Genomic DNA, 20571 nt, shown 5'->3' with positions numbered 1-20571 from the left:
TGCATACGCATGCACAGAATGCAACAATCGTCCGATTGCGTGCGTAATCGCAGTTGCGATCGGTAGTGCGCATAGTCTAGCATGTAGAATACAGAGCATAAAAACTATGACAGGTAAGATGGCAGATTCATCTCATCTAGAAACCAACACCCATACACACACATACTGATGACCGGGGACTCACTTTTCCAGAATGGGCAGGTATCCGGGGACGAGCTCGGCTATAAAAAAGCAGAGGTGGAGTCTCAGGCCAGCCAGAATCTCCTTTGGTGCCTTTACTGGATCATGCAGCGGCACTACACATGCGTCTCGGTGACCTGGAGTGAAGACGGCCTTAAGTAAGTGTAAGTGGTGACTGTTTGGTGCTCAGGAGCAACTCGAGGCATGTCCCGGCAGAGCGACTGCACACTGCTGCCGGGACCCACACACAGGGCCACCATCAGGGTGGTACATGTGTAAGGGGCCTGAGTGGGAGTTCTGCTGGTGTCTGTACGAGTGGAAGGGGAGGTGCCCGATGGCTGCCAGGCTGCTGTCCATCCATACTCGCCAGCCCGGCAGCATTGAGTGAAGTGTGACAGGTAGCCTAGAAGTGAAACAGTTTACAGTAGCTGCGGAGCAGGAAGGTCCAGAGACTGCTCACCACACCGATTTACAAAGTACTGCACAGCCGACTGAGAGCTTCCCGCAGCCAGAACACTATACTGACAGGCAGCCAAACTAATGTCACTGCTGCCGGGCCCTGGTGAGTATATAGAGCTGCCCCCAACACATTCACTACTGCTGGTTGGGTATAAAATCAGTGTCTACATTTCTTTGACCTCCCCACCACCATCCTCACCACTAGGTATGTCTGTCAATGTTTACAATTTTTTTTTTAGAATTTACTTGTCACACTCTCTCTTCCCCATGTGTGCCTCTGCCCACCCCCCATGTGTGTCTCTGCTTGCACCCTATGTTTGCATCTGCCCACCCCCCATGTGTGCCTCTGCCCCAACCCCCATGTGTGCCTCTGCCTGCCATCATGTGTGCCTCTGCCCATCCCCCATGTGTGCGTCCACCCACTGTGTGCTTCTACCTGCCCCCTTCTGTCCCTCTACCCACCCTCCCCTTATATGCCTCTGCCCACCCAGCCTTTGTGAAAAACTGCATCTTCCCCCTATCTGTGTGCCTCTGATTGGGGAGCTCTATTTGTTTAACTTCTACTGGACCCCACAAATTCTGTATGCACCCACCATGCTGCATCATTGTAGCCTGGCAACGCTGGACTTTTCCAGGTGGCTCAGGCGCAGTCTGAAACCAGAGACGGTGATGCATCGACATGACGCCTCTCCTGCCAGGGGTATCTTAAGAGATGAGGGGGCCTGTGTGCATTTCCCATACAGGGCCCCCTCCTCTCTGGCCGGCAGCCGGCTGACGCAGCTGGCCAGCCACCACAGCGTCAGTAGACTCTGGGCCCAGAGTCTACTGCGCATTCGCAGATCGCTGGGAAAATGGCACTGCCGCCATTTTCCCGGCAATTTTCTCACTGCGCATGCGCAAAACGCCATAAAAATGGACACGGTGGCCATTTTCCAGCATTTTGGGCAGCGCTGAGACACCCAACACGGGTAAGTTTTAGATAATATGGGTGCAGGGTGTGCGGTGCGGACCCCCCCTGGACCTGGGGGTTCATGTGGACCACACACCCTGCACCCATTATAGATATGCAGTGCAATGAATTTGAATCAGTGTGTTTCATTCTTTTCCTGTAGGGGCCAATGTGTATTTTTCCCTGTGGGGGCCAGTTTTTTTTTACTACCAGGGTCAATGTGTGTGTTTTTCTTCATAGGGGGGCCAGTGTTTTTTTTTTTTCCTATCAGGGCCAATGTGTTTGGTGTTTTTTTTTTCCTGTCAGAGGCAATTGTGTTTTATTTTTTTCTGTGGGAGCCAATGTATCTCTTTTTATTTTTGCTATCATCCAATCAGGGCCAATGTGTGTGTTTTTCTTCATGTGGGGGCCAATGTGTTTGTTTTTTTCCTATCTGGGCCAATATCATCTGCTACATGTTTCATGGGCTGTAGCTGCTAAGTTGTTAGATTTACAGAAAACAGTAATTTAGATGGGACCCAGAAAAGGTCAGGTAGGACCCCAATTTGTCAAAGTGATAAGCAGGTTCGGTTTTCTGAAAACGACACCCACACGAATTTTGTATATCCGAGTATTTTCGAGCTCAGGCTCAGTTTCTCCCGCCAGATTTGGAATCCAAAATGAGGCAACACGCCATCTTCCCGGCATCAGATCTCGTGTGCTGTGGAATCTATAAAAGTTTCTCCCTTGTGATTGCGGGGGACATTTCACACAGGATATCGGAGGTAGGGTGGGCAGCAGTGTCAGAGAAAGGCTGTGGGGTGCAAGCACTACTGTGACACTACTGCTGTAGCTGTGTTAGACTGTGAAGGGCTGTGGGGTGCAGCCCTAAGGACTGTGAGCCGGATTCATTACCGATTGCAACTGCACATGCAATCGGCCGATTGTTGCACTCTGCGATTGCATCGCAGTGCATGTGCGTGAACCGGCCACTGCGACTACACAGTGACTACACGTCGCAGAGTGATTGACAGGAAGCACTGTTTTGGGGTGGTGCCGGGGGGGTGGTCAGGGAAATGCAGGCGTGTCAGTGCGTTTGAAGGCCGTTGCATGGACGCACATAAATGATCCACTGCGATGCCATACGCAGCTTGAGAACTCATAGCATGCGATGAAGTTAGCAATTCCTGAGTAAAGTCAGAGCTTGTGCAAATGTGAGTGAGGCTGCGATGGTACTCGATTGTACCAATGGTTTATCAGTCTTACTAAACACTACGGATGTGTGTAAGGTAAAGTAGGCGTCCTGATGTTGTGATGCGATGGCATAGTGATCACAGTGGATTAGCATACTATTGCAGTTGAACTGGTGCGTAATCGCTAATGCAATCGCAGTTGCGATCGGTAGTGAATCAGGCCGTGTGTCAGTGAAAAGCTGTGGGGTGCAAGCACTACTGTGGCTGTGACAGACTGTGAAGTGCTGTGGGGTGCAGCACTGTGAGGCACTGTCTACACTGCAGGCACCGTGTTAAAAAAACTCAAATAAAACCCAAATAATAATCAGTAGGTGCCTTGTCACCATTAATATCAGCGCTGTGACTTTGTCATTTGTTAAAAAAAAATTGTTCAGTAGGTGCCGTGCCACTGTTAATATCAGCTCTGGGAGTCACAGTGTGAAGTTGTCATTTGTTTAAAAAAAAATGTTTTTAATTTTTTTTAAGAAAACTTTTGTGTGTTCAGGGTCAGGCAGTGGCACTATTTTTACAAAATAATATTCAGTAGGTGTCGTGCCACTGTTAATATTAGCACTGTGAGTCAATATGGATCATGATCAGTCGATAGAAGAGCAAGAGCAGCAACCAAGTACTAGTGCTGCAGTTGCTTCCAGTCATGATGATACTAGTACTTCAACACCTACCAAAGCCCGTGCTCAAGGGCATAGAGGGTTTAAGACAGGGCACTTCAAATCAAAACAATAATTCACAATGTTAAAGAGAAAACATCACCTCTAATAATAAAGGGACAGTTTACTGCCGAAAAACAAAATTGTCAACATGCCATACACCACATGAAGTGGCATTGAAAGGCTCAGGCCTTGGCTTTTATTTGCGAATGGTGGTTGTAGAACTACTATCAGTCAGGCATCTTCATCTGTAACCTCACATGGTGATGTAACACCTTCTCACTCAGATTCTAGAAGAGGTGTCAAATGTAAAACAGGCAAATCAGTGCATTTTAAAACTGAAGAACAAACTGTTGACCCGATTCAGATTTGTGAATAAAGTAAGATAGAGCAAGTAACTCTGGGCCTGATTCAGACCCGGTCGCAAGTGCTGTGCGCTCGCAACCGGGTCGATGGTGGGCCAGTGCGCATGCGCGAGACCCGGATAGCGACGGGCAGTCCGTCGCTCCGGGTCTTGCAGCAAAGGGGGCGAGCGGTCGATGTTGAGTGACAGCTCGCCCCCTTTGGTGGGCGGGCCGGGGGAGTGGCTGCCTAAACGGAAGCGTTCCCATGTGAGCGCCTCCGTTTGGGGGCGGCCCCACTGACATCACTAGTGATGTCAGTGGGAGAGATTTTGGCTCTGTTAGAGCCAAAATCTCTCTGGGGCTTGCGGCAATGAGACCCTACCACAAGGGTCTCATCGCAAGCACGATGGTCGCGATGGTCAAGACCATAGCGACCATCTTCCTGGTCGCTCGCTATAGCTGTGGGTGGTCACCCACAGCTACGCGAGCGGCCAGGAGGCCGTTCTAAAAAAAAAGTAGCCCGGCCCTGATTCAGAGCGAGCGCTCTGTCAGAGCGTCCGGCTCTGAATCAGGGCCTCTGTACCTGGACAAACCATGTTGCAATGCAAGGGGTGCAAATACATATTTATTTCTTTGCATGTGGGGTAAATACTGTCTGCTTTTGAATGTAGCCCACAAATGCTGGACAACTTTCTTTTTGCACTGCAATTTCAATTTCAGGGCCTGATTCAGCAAGGAACGCATAAGGAGAGAATGCATGCATTCGGCCGATGTTTCCGCACTGCGCATGCGTATGCATCGTAATGCACATGCGCGAACTAGCAATTGCGATGGGAACTGCGAATGCAGAGGCTACGGAGATCCCGAGCACAGTGATTGACAGGAAGTGCCGTTTGTGGGTATGGTTGGGCGAACGCAGGCGTGCCAATGCATTGGGACAACATTGCAGGGGCATGCATAAATTATCCATTGCAATTCCACGCAGCCTGAGGCCTGAAGTTAGCAATTCCTGAGTAAGGTCTGACCTGCCTTAACTGTGCGTATGGGTCCGATGTTGCTCAATGTTACCGATTATTTTGCTATGTTCCCCAAGTATACGGATGTGTGTAAGGGGAAGTGGGCATCCTTATGGTAAGCTGTGATCACAATGCAATTGCAAACATTTGCATTTCACTGCTAATATTAGCAACTGCGGTGCGTGCGTTCTAGCAGAATCGCGATCCTTGCTGAATCACGCCCTCAGTTTGGACACACCCCTCCAAAATCTAAATCTCTCTGCACATTTTAAATCTGCCCACCTGCAGTGCAGCATGGTTTTACCAAGATGCACAGTCACTTGCTCTTTCTTATTCCTAAGTCTGAATCAGGCCCTGTGTGTTCAGAAACATCACAAATCCCAGAGGAGAGTCTAAGCGTGTCTACGAGTGTTATGTGTGAGTCTGACATTTCTGATACTGTACTCAGGCCCGGTGACAGGGGGGCACTAGGGGCACAGCCATACCGGGCCCTGAGATTCAAGGAGCCCCATCACTGCATGATTCGTCATATCAGTGGAGGAACGTGCAGCCGGTGCATGGCACTGGGGCCCGCGGTAATGAGGAGGCCCGCAGCGGCATTAACAGCAGTATTGTAATGAGTCAGACTGATTGATTACAGTACAGTGCTGTGGGCCATAGCAAAGAAGAAGGAGATGTCCGACTCCCCTCCTCCCCTCTTGTCTCCTCCTCTTACCTTCTTCTCCTCTCTGACACTGACTGCAGTTGCCGGGGGCCTGATGTCACACTCTAGTGACTGGCTCGGCGCAAAAAATCTAGACAGTGTCTTTGCACAAGGACTGGGCAAAGGTGAGTTCCTTACTAACAGTATTCTTTCTCTCTCTCTCTCTTTCTCTCTCTCCCCTTGCATTTTTTCTTGTATCTCCCTCTCTGATAATTTCCCTTCATGTCCCAGTAAACCCTTTCAACCCAAATAACGACCTTCACACCCTCCTACAGAGGCTCGCTTGCCCTCTGCCCCTACCCTTCACCACCTGCCTCTCCCCCGTCACCCACTCCCTTTCACCCGCTCTCCATTACCCTCTGCCTTTCCCTGTCACCCACTGCTTCTCCCTCTCACACTCTGCCTCTCCCTGTCACCCTCTCTCTTCCACCTTTTCCGTGTCACCCTTCTTGTCACCCTCTTCCCATCACCTTCTTCCTCTCCTTGCCACCCTCTCCCTTTCACCCTTACACTGCCACCTACTGCTTCTCCCTGTCATCCTCTGTTTCTCCCTATTACCCTCTCCCTGTCACCCTTTCCCGGTCATCCAATGTTTCTCCCCATCACCCTCTGTCTCACCCCGTCACCCTCTCTCAGGTTAAACCTCTATAACCTGCTATATGACAGTCACATTGGTTATATTCCTTCGCAAACAGACGTCCTCCGAACCATGTGATCTCCCTTGAGAAAACTGAATACCGACTGCAGTCCTAGGGAGGAACAATTTCTTCAAAGGTTCCCCATTGCATGAAAACACATATAGGTAACGCAGACTCTCAAGCGACTGGCCTGTACCTGCTAGGGACTCAGGGATGGAGGGGGGCCCTAAGAAAATGTGCGTACTGGGCCCGTAATTTCTGTTGCCGACCCTGACTGTACTAACTGCTTTGGGGCTCATTTACATTTGGTTGTAAGTCAGTTTTATGACACATCTCTCAGATGTAGCAGTACACGTCCACTGTAACGTGCGCTCATAGGTGCTGCTTTCACAATCTCCCTGAAATGCTTTTTTAAAAGTAGGCAAGTATGCACAGAAGGCTATAAACTTTCTGTTGTCAGATGATAGATGTGACCCATAAACTTAAACTAAACTTAACTAAAATAAACACACGAGACCAAGTTATGCCGTTTAAATTAGCTGGTCAGCTTTATTTAGTGACAATGGTAGGTATGGTGGCAGGAGAAAGAACGGCAAACAACGAGCTTCCACTTGTCTTAGGCCAAAAGTATATATCACAACTTGTGAAGGCCATCTATCCCACACAAGGACAAGTATGATCTTAAAACTTGCAAGGGCCAACTATCCCTTTAAGAGCAAGTGATGTGGCCGCAACACCCATGCCATTGCACCATTCATCCTGCTCGGTCAAGAGGTGCCGCTGACCCCAATAGGGTGAAATCAGCCTAATCAGTGCATTGAAGTGGTGCGAACCGCTATTACTGCCGCAAGATGGACGCTTCAATATTGCCGGTCTTTCCCGCCACAGCGGTTCTTAGTAAAGAACCAGCCCACCACCATACTAACTAACTAAACCCCTTAATACAGCAAATATGCCTTCCAGAAACAAAAAATTACCCTCCTCATTGAAATGTACCCCATCCCTACGAAAAAAATGGGCATCCTGGGTCTGAATTAAAGGATTGCGCGCCACTAGCCCTCCCAACTCCAGCACGTGCCTAGCCACCCATTTGTTAACTTTCCTCCTGGACCTGTCCAAAGCCACACTATTATAACAATAGTGCCAGGAAAGCCTGGCGATGATAGAGGACCATACCAAAAGGCAGTTGGGTCATAGCCGAACCACCTCCCTCAAGTCGCGAACAATCACATGGCGCAGCTCTAAAGAAGTTTGTTGACCCAAAACATTGCCCCCGAGATGTATAATTAATACTAAGGGGGCTCCGAATTCAGCCACTGACCTGTGTAAGCTGCACAACAATGCTTCCCACAGCATGCCCCTCTGTCCAAACCACCTAACACTTTCCCAATGCGGGAACACAGAGGCATCCTTTGCAAAGCGCGACTGCCCAGCCCAAAAAATAAAAGAGTGACCAATACAACAAATGGGCCTAGCGTCCTGGAAACCTGCAAATATACAGAAATAAAATACATGAGTATATATGCAATATGTCAAATAAAAATGAGGATTGGGAGGGTGGGAGGCGGGAGGAAGACTTGACCCGAGGTGAAAACCTACAAAAAACCTGCTGGATCTTTTCTATTGTAAACATTTTCTTTTTATAGCTTCTTTTATTTATTCATTATTAATTTTATTTTAAGCTAACTGATCAATGTCCAAAGCAGGGCAAAAAATAGGGCAAAATCTCTCGGGACCCCCACCGGAAAGACAGCAAGTTGGCCAAGGCACTCAAGTCAAAACGAATAAAGTATAACAATTTATGGTTCCACACGAACATATCTTCTGTAGGCATTGGATTTCCATCTTCCGAGAGCCTAGATCTCCTGTGAAGAAAGACCCGAGGAGGCCGCAAAAGTTGGGGCACCAAGTCTAAAAGAATGGGTGCCGTAATCCGAAGGGGAAAGCCCGAGGTGCCGTATGCAGCGATGGAAGACCGATCAAAATTGGAATTTAGTCAGAGGAGATCCATCCTCATGCATGAGCCAAGCCCCTGGCAGCATTGGCCGGCAGAGATCATATTGGGAGGCCAAGTGAACCGGACAAATCCTGTCATCAGGACAGGACTCCAGGGACACCCAGCAACCCCTACCCATCTGATCGGTCTTAGAACGCCAAATACGGCACAACATCGTATTGCACAGCAGAATGTGGGAACGAAGCAAAGAGAGTTGAGCGTGACGCGAAGCCGCTACCAGCTCGCTGATGCGAAAAGCCCAGTGAAAGGCCATTGCAAAAGCGAGGTGGAATAAAAGAACCTCAAATTGCATGGAGCAAATGACCATCAAGCTTTCACCTAGCCGCACATACAAATCAGGACCAATAGGACGACGCTGATCATCCACGGTAGGCATGGCGCGAGACCAACCCCTAAGGGCCCCCTGTTTTAAAAAACCCTTAGTGATGTCTCTCTGTCCTGCTAAGTGCAGAAAAAATTAAATCCCGGCAAGTCTCTGGGAAACACAAGCCTGCGACCTGCCGGAATCGAACAAAAACCATACAAAAGCAACCATATTAGCATAACGAGATCTACCTGACGAACTCCGTCCTTGCAAAAAATTCTCCCACTGTTGCCAAGATGTCTGGTAGGCAGTCAACGTCCATGGGGCCATGGACTGACGTGCGAGATCTTCCATTCTGGTCTTATGATCTGCTAACAATGAAATGGACAAGGCTCACCACTCAATGCCGCATACGGGTGCTAATTCACGAAACCTCTGCCAATCCTGCCTGGAGAGAGCATCTGCAATGGAATTGTCAGTACACGGCACATGACGAGCTGTAAACAGTATGTTAAATTGCAAAGCTTGCAGGACCAGCCAAGCAAGGAGACGCACCACTGGTAGCGATGACGATCTTTGGTTATTGATTGCATGTACTACACCCAGGTTATCACACCAAAACATGATGGAACGGTCACGCAACCACTGCCACCATAGCTCTCATGCCACCACTATGGGAAACAGTTACAGCAGAAGCAAGTTCTTGGTCAGCCCTGCCTGCACCCAATCCGCCGGTCAAGCCAAAAAGCACCAATCACCACCCAAAAAGATCCAAAACCTGAGGATCCTGCAGCATCCGTAAAGAGCTGCAGGAAAGCATTAGGCTCAAGATCTGCAGGCCAGACGCGCGCCCCATTATAATCGCACAAAAAGGTCTCCCAAACTGCCAGGTCCAGTTTTAATTCAGCCGACAGCCGCAGAAAATGGTGCGTTCGACGTAGCCCTACCAAGGCCCTCTGCAGCTTGCGACAGAAAATCTTCCCCATCGGGATAACGTGACACGCGAAGTTAAACAGTCCGAGCAAGGATTGACCTTGACGAAGTGTTATCTTCCCCCCTGCTAACGCTAGGAGGATAGCATCCTGCAAGCGACGCACCTTGTCCAGCGGCAGCCGGCAAAGACCCTCCAAGGTATCGATTTCAATACCGAAGAAAACCAACTTAGTCGCGGAGCCCTCAGTCTTGTCGTGCACAATAGGAACCCCAAATTCCGAGAAGAGTGCTTGCAATGAAAAAAGGAGGAGATTGCAGCGATCCGAACCGAAGGACTGGTACTGCACGCGGCAGACCTCAACATCTATGGTGTCATTAAAAGAATTACCTAACGGATGTGACAGGCGCTGAATTAGATGGTATCTCCCGGGGGCTTTCTTGGGGATAGCACCCACAGTTGAGACGACAAGATTGGGAATTGGAGGTTGCATGAAAGGCCCAATCATGCGACCCAGCCCGACCTCTTTCATAACCTTGTCCTTAAGTGCGTGAGGCAAATTGTAGGTCGAGCGTAAATTCCTAGAAGACCCGGAACCCACTGGCTGAATTATTGGAAGCAAAACCCCCCCTGCAAAACCCTTACTCAAAAAAGTGGCATAGTTCCGCACAGGATACCAGTCCAGCCATTTTGACATGGCATCCAGACGGATGGCAGTTGCTGCTCTATTTAGAATTCCCGCCCCCTGCCTGTTTGGCAGTGGGTGTTGTGGCGGCGGCCTGAGCCCCTCCTGGGCTACGGGAGCAGTCCTTACTGGGGTGTGTTGCGCCGCAGCGGATGCACTGGTGTCGAAAACGACACCTGTTTCCCGGGGTACAATTCCCGTTATTGCACGCGTAACATTTACGCTTATTCTGCCCTACGCTGGCTGCCCTTGGTGCCGGGGGGGACGAGGGTTGAACTGGCCGCCCAGGGAACAGGAAGGACATGTGTAGGCTGCGTCACCTCCATCCACACCTCAACATCTTTACAACCTAGGTCCATGACCTTGACCCGATCCTGTTTGCGACGAAACTCCTCTTTGTATTGACGCCATGCAGTACCCCGTGAGGACTTGAATAGGCCGTGTATCAGGTGCAAATACAGAATCACGTTGAGGTACTCGGATGGCCTTGATTTAAGATATCAAGCCGAAAACACACAAAACCCAGATATCCAATTAGTGTAGGACTTATAGGCCTCAAGTCCAATACCCCCTTTTGCCTTTGCGGTCACAAGAGCTTTTTTCGCCATAGCTGTAAGAGTGAACATGTCTACGTAGCGCCCTTTTTTGATTCGCTGCTTAACCCTGGTACGCATACCTTGAGTGACTGCTGTATTAGCGCAGTGTACGACATCATCAGGACCTGCTCCTCGATCTACACTGGTACTACTCTCTGAGGACCATTCGCTAGAATGCCCGAGACGACATGAGCGACGTCTACAAGACCTCCTAGCCCTTTTCCGCCTAGCCTTATGCGAACTATCGCTTGAAGAGGAGGAGGAAATGGAACTAGACCCGTAGTCAGATGAACTGACACACTCACCGGAAGAACCGACAATGGCATTGGTGACTCCAGTACCTGCACTAGCTGTGACGTCAGCCGCCGCGTTTCTGGTCGGGGCTGCGACCATAGGTACCTCCTCCAGACTGTCGTCTGTAAAAGAAGAGCCTGAGCCAGCATCGCTGAGGAAGGGAGACAGCAGAGGGAGCGAAAGAGACAGAGGGCCTGATTCAGACCCGGTCGCAAGCGCTGAGCGTTCGCAACCGGGTCGATGGTGGCCCAGTGAGCATGCGCATGACGGAGCCAGCTCCGTCGTGCACATACGTGAAACCCGGATAATGACGGGCACTCCGTCGCTCCGGGTCTCGTACCAAAGGGGGCGTGCTGTCAATGTTGAGTGACAGCACGCCCCCTTTGGTGGGCGGGGCGGGGGAGTGGCTGCCCAAACGGAGGCGTTTCCATGTGAACGCCTCCGTCTGGGGCCGGCCCCACTGACATCACGAGTGATGTCAGTGGGAGAGATTTCGGCTCTGTTTGAGCCGAAATCTCTCTGGGGCTTTCGGCAATGAGACCCTACCACAAGGGTCTCATCGCAAGCACGATGGTCGCAATGGTCTTGACCATCGCAACCATCTTCCTGGCCGCTCGCTATAGCTGTGGGTGGTCACCCACAGCTATGAGAGCGGCCAGGAGGCCGTTCTAAAAAAAAAATAGCCCGGCCCTGATTCAGAGCGAGCGCTCTGTCAGAGCGTCCAGCTCTGAATCAGGGCCAGAGAGCACTGCGGGCATAGGAGCGAGGGAGAGGCTGCAAATCCTGCCCAACTGCTGCACCAGAGGGCCAAGCTGCGTCTGCACAGTGGATGCCGCCGATGCAGAAGGGCCTCCAGTATCAGCAGCGTTTCCGGGCTGCTGGGTCAAAAGCGGCGTCAGTGCACCAACCACAGACATCAGCAGTCCGGCAATGGCACCAGCATCCAACAAGGGAGCACTCCTAGGTGCCACAGACCCTGCAGGCATAGCAACTGCCTGCGCAGCTGCCACCCCCCCCAGGCCTGGAGGAGCTGGCTGCCCCAGACATGGGGGATCCCATGTCTGAATCATTTTCATCAATATAAATAGGGGGCAGCACGAGTGGGGGAGAATTAACCTGCCTGTCACTGTCCAGGCACTGGCTCCACCCCCTTCATCTCCGCCCCTCCGTCTGCTTCTATACTGGCCTGCGTGCAAGCCGGTGCCATGACAGGCGTCTGGCCTGCACACTTATGTGGCCGTTTACACCGCCCTTCCCCCCCATACATCAGCCGACCCGAGCTGGGCGGCCACCAGGGGACAAGGGACGGGCGGGGTGACAAACACAGAAATTAATTTTTTTTTGGTTTGGACTGGAGTGTACTTTGGGGGTTACAGCACCCTTTAACGGTCAAGCCAGCCGGCCCTTTACTTATGACACGGGCGCACGCTTGGCACTACTTTGTTGATGCACGTGCGACTACTGCGCACACAATTCACAAACACAGAAAATATTTTTTTTTTGGTTTGGACTGGAGTGTACTTTGGGGGTTACAGCACCCTTTAACGGTCAAGCCAGCCGGCCCTTTACTTATGACACAGGCGCACGCTTGGCACTACTTTGTTGATGCACGTGCGACTACTGCGCACACAATTCACAAACACAGAAAATATTTTTTTTTTGGTTTGGACTGGAGTGTACTTTGGGGGTTACAGCACCCTTTAACGGTCAAGCCAACCGGCCCTTTACTTATGACACAGGCGCACGCTTGGCACTACTTTGTTGATGCACGTGCGACTACTGCGCACACAATTCACAAACACAGAAAATATATTTTTTTTGGTTTGGACTGGAGTGTACTTTGGGGGTTACAGCACCCTTTAACGGTCAAGCCAGCCGGCCCTTTACTTATGACACAGGCGCACGCTTGGCACTACTTTGTTGATGCACGTGCGGCTACTGCGCACACAATTCACAAACACAGAAAATAATATTTTTTTTGGTTTGGACTGGAGTGTACTTTGGGGGTTACAGCACCCTTTAATGGTCAAGCCAGCCGGCCCTTTACTTATGACACAGGCGCACGCTTGGCACTACTTTGTTGATGCACGTGCGGCTACTGCGCACACAATTCACAAACATAGAAAAAATTTTTTTTTTTGGTTTGGACTGGAGTGTACTTTGGGGGTTACAGCACCCTTTAACGGTCAAGCCAGCCGGCCCTTTACTTATGACACAGGCGCATGCTTGTTACTACTTTGTTGATGCACGTGCGGCTACTGCGCACACAATTCACAAACACAGAAAATATATTATTTTTTAGCACTTGGGGGGAGCACCCCTGATGGACAGAGCACCCCCTGGACAACACTACAGCACCCCTTTAGGACTGGGACACTGCACAGGACTTTGGAGTGGACACAGCCCCTATGGAGAACTGACTGCACAACACAGTCCAGCCAGCCCCTATGGACTTTGAAGTAGTGGACACAGCCCCTATTAACAACAGCAGCACAGCACAACACAGCCAGCCCCTATGGACTTTGAAGTAGTGGACAACAGCAGCACTACACTACACTACACAGCCCAGCCAGCCCTAACTCCCACCCTCCCTCTTCACTGTCCACAGCCGAGTGAGAAAATGGCGCCGACGCGGGTACCTTATATAGGATCCAAAACCCGCGAGACTCGGAAGGCGGGATGATGACGTTTTGCCTCGATTTCAGATCCGAGTCAGGCGGGAAAAGTCGAGCCTGACTCGGATCGGACTCAGATCGGGGGGGCTCGGGGGGGTTTGGATTTCAAAAATCCGAACCCCTCTCACCCCTAATATATATATATATATATATATATATATATATATACTGTGTGTGTGTATATGTGTCTACACACGTATATATATATATATACGTGTGTAGACATCCAACAATAGAGGCGGCACTCAGACGACTTGGAAAATGGGGAGTGCCGCCTTAATTGTTGGATTTCTATGGTTGGTACCCTGCCGGGTAACCAGGAGGAAGGCACTATATGCTGGTGTGCTGGTATACAGCAAAGGAGTGCCAGCTCTTCCAAATATATATATATATATATATATATATATATATAATATTTTTTTTTATATAGGTCCTGGGGGATGCACAGCAGAATATAGCATCAGGTAGTGTTCCCGCTAGGCTGTTTAAGTGGGGCGCCGCGCCCTGCCTGATTTTAAATGGACAAAATGTGCCTTCCCCTTTTAGCGATGCCCTGCTAAAACAGCCTTCCCTTTGCTTTCCCATCAGGGGGCCGCAGTGTCCTGCTGGTGGGAAGACCGATCACCACCGTGTTAACAGAAGCCATGCACGGCGCACAGCATTTTTATACCGTGATGGGAGAGCTTGGGGGAAGCCCAGCACCTCCGTAAGTGCTGGGCACACCCCATGTGTGATGAATTGGTGGCATGTCACAAGAACACGCCCTTTCCAGTTGACCACGCCCACTTTTCAGAATGTGCCTGCAGATACTCCCTGTCTTGCATGCAGTCTAGTGGAAACACTAATCCAGCTGCTATATGCTGCAGCCAAAAAGATCTTGCCGTCTCCTCCAATAGACAACAGAAATGTCAAGCGCTGCATATGTCTAGGGGGGCCCCAAAACTTGCTGTACCGGGGCCCAGGATTTCTCTTGGCAGCCCTGGAGAGTAGGGAAAGATATAAGGTATAGAGAGTAGGTATAGAAAAGAGGGATATATAGTATGGAAAGAGGAAGAAAAAAGCAAAAGAACAATCAGAAACAATCAAAGAAACAGATCTGCCAAGAAACTGCACTTCCCTTGTCGCAGATCAAATTACAAAGAGGCAGATTTACAACAGCAGATTCCCCACACCTTCTCACTTAACACGCCCCTTAACCTATCGCCCTATCACATCTGCCTACCTGCTGTCAAACAAAAAACAAACATCTTTAACTTTATTAACCCCCTCTATCCCTGACTAGAAGTTTATGTGCACTCGGTTCTAGCCCAAACCTCCGTTATATTAGTATACTGTAAACCAGAATTACATTGTGAGCTCCATCTTGGAGGTGTACTATTGGTGTTGCATGAGTAGACAATCTTGATCAGTGTAATGTTTTGGCTCAATCAAGTAATAGTAATTTACACTATCCATACATTAGACTGTTTAATATACTATTAAAAGGTCTGTCGTATTGGATTATTTAACCACAGATTTACAGTACATGTAAATCCAGTTGTCCTATTTTCATGTTATATATAGTGATTCATGTGTGACTCTTCAAGAACTCTACTAAACCTATTTTTGTATTAAGACTCAATATTAATCAATTCAATTAACTAGGAACTGGAGGTATCACTAACTAAGACACTATGGGGGGGTACTCAATTTGTAGCGAAAAGCCCGGACTTTTCGAATGCTGGACTTTTCGCTCCACAACGGAGGTTTGGCAGGGGATAAAGTATCCGGTGCATGCTCGCTTATCCCCGTATTCAATTCCTGAAGCTGCGGAATCGGGACCCGGCAGAAAGGTAAGTATAGGAAAAATCAGGGAATTTTTGGGAAATGTTCCTGGCACCCCCCTAAAGATGTCCAGACATGGGGGATCACTATGGGTACCCCCCTTTTTGCCTGCTGAAGGGAATCAGGGTTTTTAAATAGCCGCGGCAGGTGCATAAATGTGACTTTCAAGAAGGGATGAAGAATAGCACAGCTTATTTTTTGGGCAAAATAACTATGCCCATCAAATTTGGGGTACATGAAAATGGGTGTAAGCATATTTTTAAGTCCCTTAAATGATTTATTAAAATTCTTCAAAAATGCACCTTTTCGCTACCGCCCGCAAAGAAGAAAACACCTGCCGCATACATGGGGACCCCTCAGGAATAAATTGAGCTACTATAGAAGTTTGTCCCCCAACATTTTTTTTTCCTCCCCCAAAATAAAAGTTTTTTGGGGTGTCCTGACAATTTTTTTTTTATTTTTTTTACATAGATAACTTTTAAAGGACACTCCCAAGGTTGCTAGGCTATTTTTTTTAAGCTTGCACCCCTAAACCCCAATTCTGAACTTTTTTTCGACATGTAAAACATGGTGAAAAGTTATCCCCGTTTTTTAACAAAGATTTTTCGCACCTGCAAAAAGGCTTTGAATTTAATACAGGGATAATTCAAACCGTTTTCGCCTCAAATTGAATACGGCCCTATAACATACTACTGTTCCCATTGAATTAATTTATCATGATAATTAGTTTAGTCTTAGCCCACAAAATGGCTGTTGTGCTAATTTTTACTCTTATATTTACTAAGGTGAGAGTTTTTAGAAGTGGAGATATTGTCCTTAGCAACCAATCAGATTCTACTTAAAATGCAACTAGCATCTTCTAGAAGATAAAAGCTAGAATCTGGTTGCTATGGGCAACATCTCCACTTCTAAAAACTCTCACTTTAGTAAATATACCCCTTACTGTCCAGTCAGTGTTTTTGGGCATAGTAGAATGTGAATAAGGTTTTGCATAGTGATCAATAATTCCCATTTTGCAATCATATTGATTTATTTTACAGTTGGGGTCATTTATTTTAAAAAACAAAAACGGTGCATCACATTGTTTTCTCAGCACCAGTTTTATTAAATGACCCTTATTAGTCTCATAGGGGTATATTTACTAAAGTGCAGGTTTTTAGAAGTGGATATGTTGCTGATAGCAATCAGATTCTACTTATCATTTATCTAGCACATAATAGCTAGAATCTGATTGGTTGCTATGGGCAACAACTCCACGTGTAAAAACCTGCATTCAGGAATGCATAATTGTGTTGCTATAAATGGCAACAATACTTTTACCACATCTTAATAAAAAGAACAGCTTTCCAAGCCTTTACAAAATGGTTTAGAATTATAGTACTTTATTTTAACAAACCTTTAGTTATATAATTACATAGAATATTACTGTGAAAAGAAAATCATTATTTTCCAGTATTAACAAAGCTGCACCTGATAGCCTCACTAAGGACCTGATTCAGAGGTGTACACACTGGTATGCGTTCAGCATCCTGGCGGTCTGGATGCTGATGCTTACCTTACCGGCGCCAGAATACCAACGCTGGTCAGAAGCCTGACTACGGCATCCTGACTGCCGGGTTTTCAAAGGTAAGTAGCGGGGTGGGGGTGTCGAAGCTGAATAATTGGCTGAGACAAGTTCAGTTTAAAATTTAATCGCAGCGACGCCATCTTGCGAATGGCCGCAAGACTCCATTTTAGAAATGCGATCGCAAGACACCATTTTGCGAATGGCCGCCTAAGCGCCATTTTAGGTGAACTCACAATATAGTACATGTGGCGATATTTTTATTAGCACTATGCGATCGCTTCTTTCACCATTTTTCATACGCACAATTATACTCACAAGGGCGCTATTAAATAAGCACATATTAGCAAATGCATGAGACTTAGTATGAAACCGCTGAAAAAGTAGCTTTATGCGCACGCATCTGCCCCAAATTAACTAGCGTCCTTATATCAAACCCCGAATACTCACACACTACATATTTGCACACAAGGTTCCATTAGCATCAAAATGTATGATTCAAGTTGGTTAAGTTAGTTTAAATGCTAAGAAATAGAGGTTTTTGATAACTAAGGTATTATACATGATAAGCAAGGTGTGTTTGGAGTCGTTCTGATGCGTACGCTTTTTACAGCATCCCGGTGTTATCAGTGGAGAGATCGCATCATGCAAACTCAAGTTACAGATCGCAGAACTTACAAGCAACAAATTTTTAGCTGATGGAATGTTACAGGAGGCGTTAATAGAAAGACCCCTGTTGTTGGAGGCAGGGAAAGTCTATTTGAAACAACCTGTTAAATGTGCCGTAACATATGCTTCCCCTTTGGGAACCAATGAGATCAGCAGGAAGTTTTCTCTTTGTCCTGTTTCAGTCTGGGGGGAATAAATACATGTGTCCGAATACTGGTTTTCCAGTTCATGCTGAATTTTGGGTGTACTGAGGATATCTAGTCTGAAGTCTATCTCTGGGTCCAGAGGTGCAGCGTATGTATAACTGTACTTGGGTCTGTATTATTTCCTTTTACGCCTAACTTGTGTATGTATAGATTGCGTGTAACTGACTGTACTTTTACCTGAATAATACTTGTGCGTTGGAACCACAGATTCCACTCCTGTCTTTATTTGCGGTTATACTGCGTACGCAATTAGCGTTCTGTTTAGAGGTTATAGGCAGGTTTTTGTCTTAGAGGTTCTAGGCAGGTGAATCTTAGAGGTTTATAGGCAGGAATATACTAAAGGTTAATACTGATGATTTAACAGTTGGGGGCTTGTAGATTTATCACACTATCTGATACATGATAACACTCGGTCAGTCCTCTCTCAGCAAAAGGGTGGAGGCGCCTTTTGAGAGACGCATTAGTCTTTCATTACCACAGTGTTGCTGAGAGCGTACTGCCGGTTATTGTGTAGAGGAAGCGCTGATCAGAATCCAGGGACAAGAGAGAAAAAAAAAGTTTTTTTTTTCTCTGTTGATAGAACCTTACATTTAGAGGGGTGCTTCAGTGTTGCATACGCAGCTAAAACGCATTTTTGCGTACGCAGTTAAAAAAAAGTAATTATACGCTTGTGTGGTAGTCGCATAAATGTGTATGCGGCCGATCGCACAATAGCGTATACGCACTTCCGGTTCTGCTGCCACGTGTTTGAACAAAGCCATTGAGGTTTACATTTTTTTTTCTATCTACCAATATCTGGGTTAACGTTTATTTTCTGCTCAGGAAAAAGTGTGTAATAGTGAGTGTACTGTTGGTAGGGGTAATTTATTCCCTAAAGTTAAGGGTACCGTATGATCCTTAAGGGCTAGGTGCAAGGGTTAGCCTAGTCGCTCGGTAAGCAGCTTTACTGTTCTAAACACAGTAGCAGGTGTACATATTGTCTTTGTTGTATAGAGGTGCGTGAGAGTGGCCGACATATAAACTCTCATAGGTCTGGAAGTTACCTTACTAAAGCTTATCCGGGTGTGGAAGTTGCCTGTTTCAAATCTTATCTAGGCGTGGAAGTTGCCTTATTAAATCTTATCCAGGTGTGTGGACACCGCTGACTTAAATCGTTCACAGGTAAGTGAAAGTATCTTGATTGTCTTTCACCAGCTTAAATTTTTATTGAAAAGCGTAGGAGTTGTCTCAGAATGGGAGCCACGCAAACAGTAGAAATGTTAGGCAATGATGTGCTGCTAATGGAGGCACCGATCGGATTGGCCCGTCGTATCATGCATACCAAGTACGGTACTTATGCAATAAGGTATTGTGATATATGGTTTAATATGACGAGAAAGAGTGTTAGACCGTTTCCGAGAATTGGTAGTTTTGACAAAAATGTGTTAGATAATGTCCAGGATCACATCAGTATGGTGCAATCCCGAGAGAAAAAGATTAAGTATTTTGAATGTTTAAAAATATGGCAGCATGAAGGGGATGCTTGGCTTAAAAATGTGCAAACGACGCAAACTAGCGTTGCGAACGCATTGCCAGAAAATACATCCACGATGCTGAGTTGCAATACGGGCGAACCGCAAATTGGTGCGCACGTGCGGCAAAGTAGCGTCGTGGAGAGTATTGCCAGCAGTTCACGCTCACCTCCCCCACCTTATGTGGATGGAGGTGCAAGTACAGTTACCAAAAATACCCATAAAAATGTAACAAGTAATTTGTACCCCTTCTTAAGTAACCATAAAGAAAATGTTTATGATGTAGAGGATGAGCCTATTGTAATGTCTGCCATTTCCCATGCTGTGCAAATGATAGATGCTGCATCACCACAATCACGGGTGGTGCCGCCATCTCCATCGGTAACAGCAAGGGAAGTGTTAATACACTCTGCACCCATTGAGGAAGTTGTTAATACCATACGTAGCAGCAGCAGATTAAACCCCCAGCCAGGTAACCAGGTCAGAGGTGGCAACGCTGCCGGTCTGCATCCCATTCGGACAATAACTGTTCCGAATGGAAATGCGGATGCAAACGGTATAGTACCCACGAGGGAAGTAGTGATGCATTGTCCATGGACAAGGGCAGAACTAAATTCCATCATAAATGATTTCCCTGATCCAAAAAAAGAATTAGCCAAATGTCAAAGATTTTTGAGAAATTTGGGTAGTTCTCATGAGCCCACAAATAAAGATTGGCGTGTGGTGTTAAGGGCCTGTCTACCACGCAATACCGACGTGACAAAATACCTTATCCTTACCCATATCCACCACCTTTACCCTCTCCTCAAACTTCACAACAACACATGCTTTCACCTGAATCACGGACATGTTTTAATTGCAAACAAACAGGACACTTAAGTAGAAACTGCACAGTATAAAGAGTATGGACCCCACATCAAGGAAAACCTGGATACCCCCATAAGGGATATGCACAGAGACCAGCAAATGCTCAGCAAGCACCAGCTTCAATTGTAGCCGTAAATGCTTTATTGGAGAATGGTAGCCAACGCTAGGGGTCAGGTCATACCTGTAGTCTACAGATAGTCAGGTTAACGGGAAGTACTAGGGAAGAACCGGTCTTGATGGTTGATGTAGCTGGTACTGAA

This window comes from Taudactylus pleione, unplaced genomic scaffold (genome assembly GCF_031769625.1).
Source record: "Taudactylus pleione unplaced genomic scaffold, aTauple2 ptg000256l, whole genome shotgun sequence".
Lineage (NCBI taxonomy): Eukaryota > Metazoa > Chordata > Amphibia > Anura > Myobatrachidae > Taudactylus > Taudactylus pleione.
The sequence above is the reverse complement of the archived record's forward strand: the minus strand, read 5'-3'. Positions refer to the sequence as shown.